We start from the raw sequence: 3,729 nt of genomic DNA, 5'->3' as shown, positions 1-3,729 counted from the left end.
GGGAATCGAACTCATGCGGAAGTGGCTTAAGCTTCTCAGTGCTGTGCTTTAACCCACTGCACCACCAGGGAGGGCCTACTTGTGATGTTTTTAAAGTCAAGGTTGTTTGTCCCTAACCTTTACTGGGACCATCCCCTGGGATGGAGATGACCCAGAGGAAGAAGAAATTGTTGGGCCTATAGGTATATTAGTCAAGGTTCTCCAGAAAAAACAGAACTAGTGGGATAGATACAGAGTATTGCTATGGAGGAAGGTTATTATGAGGGCTTGGTTCACATGAATACCAAAGTTGAGAAGTCCTGCCATCTGCTATGAGCTAGTGCCCCAGGAAAGCTGGTAATGGGTTCCAGTTCAAACCCAAAGCCCCAAGAACTAAGAGCACTGATGTCTGTGAGCAGGAGAAGATGGGTATTCCAGCACAAGAAGAGAACAGACTCATCCTCTTTCTACCTTTTTTTTTCTATTCAGAGCCTCAGTGAGTTTGATAATACCACCAGCATTGATGAGGTCAGTCTCCTTCACTCAGTCTACTGACTCAAGCTTCCTCCAGAAGCACTATCACAGACACACTCAGATAGACCAGCTATTTGGACATCCCCTTAGCCCAGTCAAATTGATGCATCAAATTAATCATTACACCAAATTGGGAATTCTGTAGCCCTAAAGATACCATACAGACATAAATCTTTATAATTTCAGTTAAATATACCAGAAGAGGGAGAGCCAGCCAGTGGGCAAAGGACATAAAGTATTCACAGAAGCTCATACATTACAGGGTCACCTATTACACAACCTCAGGGGAAACATTCCTGTTACGTTCTGTTCAGAGATGCATGTTTTGATGGCTTATAATAGAGGATGCTCAACATCTCCTGTAATAAGAAATGTCAGTTAAAACAGCAAGAAGAGGGTCCTCCCTGGTGGCTCAGCAAGTTAAAGCACAGCACTAAGAAGTTAAAACCACTTCAGCATGAGTTCGATCCCCAGCCCCAGAGGTGACCCACATGGCGCAGCAGACCTCTCCTGACCCGCCCGCTGCTCCTGTCAACAGAGTGCTTCATCGATCTGCCTGTTCTGCTCCCTACTCTGTCTCTGGTGAATTCTCTCACCACCCCTGCTCTTCTGGCCTGCACTCCAGTTCTGTACGCATAAATAAATACATCTTTAAAAAAAAAAAAAAAACAGCAAGAAGCAATCCTCCCTGATGGCCTAGGTCTCAGTGCTATCACATCTGTGACCTGAGATCAATCCCCAGGTAAGGAACTAACCCACATATGGCGCAACAGGCCTCTCTTGTCTCTCCCACTGTTCCCCTCAGCAGTGCATATCAGTAGACCCACCTGTTCTGCTCCCCTCTGTCTATAGTGAATCCCCTTACCCTATCCCCCATCCCTGCACCTCTGGCATATACCCTAGTTCTTCTACAAAATAAACAAACATAAATAAAAAGTCATTGCCAACCCCAAGCAAGGTCATCTAGATTCTCTATTGTATTATTGTCTACTCATTTTATAGTTTTGTATTTTACCTTTAGGTCTTTGATCCTATTTGTATGTGTGTATGTGTGATCCATCTTGAGTTAATTTTTGGGAAGGGTATAAGATATGCATTTTTATGTAGATGCCCAGTGTTCCAGCATCATTTATTGAAAAAGCTATTTATTCTCTTCTCCATTGACAGTATTTATATGAGTGGCTACCTGGCTCTTGCTCTCTTCTGTTTGTGTTTTTGCTAATACCACATTGTCTTGATTACTGTGGGTTTATGGTGGGCAATGTAGTTGGGTCCTGTCTCTTCATGTGAAATTTAAAGCCAATTTGTCAGTATTCACAAAGTGACTTCCTGAGGTTTGGGTGGGATTACATTGCTCAAGTTGGGGAGAGTAACATCTTGGCAATATTGAGAACTCCCCTCCATGTATATACACTGTATGTTCTTTCCTTCAGTTCTTTGATTCTCTCATCAGTTTTAGTTTCCTCATGTTACTCTGTCCATATTTTCTTATATTATTCCTCAGTATTTCTTTCTTGGGGGTACTAACAAAAATGACAGTGTTTTCAAAGTCAAATTTTGTTAGTTGCTTCTGGTATATAGGAAAGTGGATTTTCTACATCCACCATGTACCCTACAACCTTGCTATAAGCGCTTATTAATTCCAGGATTTTTTGTTGATGTTAACTTTTTCAGATTTTCCACATAGATCATCATGTCATCTGTGAACAAAGATAGTTTTGTTTCTTCCTTCTTAATTTGTATTCCTTTTACTTCCTTTTCTTATTGCATTACTTAGAATGCCCAGTATAATGAAAGCTGTGATTAGAGGAGACATCTTGCCTCATTTTGATCTTACTGGGAAAGCCCAAGTTTCTTACCATTAAGTGTGATATTAGCTGTAGGTGTTTAGTAGATACTATTTTTTCCAGTTGAGAAAATCCTCTCTATTCCTAGTTCACTGAGTTTTTATCATGAAAGATATTCAACTTCATCAAATATTTCTCCTCTCTCTATTGATTTGATCATATAATTTTTTTCCTCTTTAGCCTTTTGATGTGCTATATTTCATCAACTGAGTTTTGAATGTTGAGCCAACTACACAACTTGGGATAAATCCCACTAGGTTGTGATACATAATTTTTCTTGTTAGTTTGATTTGCTAAATTTTGTTGAGGATTTTTGCATCTATGTTTATGAGGGATATTATCCTGTAGTTAAAAAATACTTCATGTAATGTTTTTGTCTGGTAATGCTGCCTCATGGAAATAGTTACAAAGTGTTCTCTTGTATTTTCTGAAATAGATTGTAGAAAATTGGTATAATTTCTGCTTAAATGTTAGGTCACATTCACCAGTGAACCTGCTGGGTCTGATGCTTTCTGTTTTTGAAGGTTCCTCATTATTGATTCAATTTATTTAATAGCTAGCCCTACTCAGATTGCCAGTTCTTTAATGAGTTTAGACAGATTTTGTTTGTCAAGGTATTTGTCCGTTTCATCCAACTTAGCAAATCTGTGATTGTAGAATGTTTGTAGTGTTACTTTATTATCCCTTTCATGCTACTAAATCTGAAAAAGATGTCTCCTCTTTCATTTCTGATATTAGTAACTGTTTTTATTAGCCTAGATAGTGGCTAACTGAATTTTAGTGATTCTTTCAAATAACCAGCTTTTAGTTCCATTGATTTTTGTCAATTGATTTCCTGTTCAGTGATTTCTTCTCTGTTGTTTTCTTTCCTTCTGTTTATTTTTTTTAAATATGTATTTAGCGACCTCCCTGGTGGCACAGCGGGTTAGGATGCAGCACTGCAAGCTGGCCACAGCTGCTTCAGTGCAGGTTCGATCCCCCGCCCCTGAAGATGAAGTCAGTCCACATGGCACGGCAGACCTCTCCTGGCCTGCCTACTGCTCCCCTCAGCAGTGTTTTTCACTGATCTGCCTGTTCTGCTCCCTACTCTGTCTCCGGTTAGGCCTTTCACCACCCCTGCGTCTCTGGCTTGTACCCCCAGTTCTATAAGAATAAATAAATAAATCTTTAACCAAAAAAAAAAAAATGCTCCATACTCGGTACAGTTTAAAAATGTATGTATGTATGTATTTATGCATATAAGAGCTGGGGTACTGGTTAGAGGTGCAGGTGGAGGGCGGTGAAAAGATTCACCGGAGACAGAGTGCAAAGCAGAACAGGTGGATCTACTAAAATACACTGCTGAGGGGAGCAGTAGGCGACACAGGAG

Source organism: Condylura cristata, unplaced genomic scaffold (assembly GCF_000260355.1).
Source record: "Condylura cristata isolate star-nosed mole 26May11 unplaced genomic scaffold, ConCri1.0 scaffold00028, whole genome shotgun sequence".
Classification (NCBI taxonomy): Eukaryota; Metazoa; Chordata; class Mammalia; order Eulipotyphla; family Talpidae; genus Condylura; species Condylura cristata.
The sequence above is the reverse complement of the archived record's forward strand: the minus strand, read 5'-3'. Positions refer to the sequence as shown.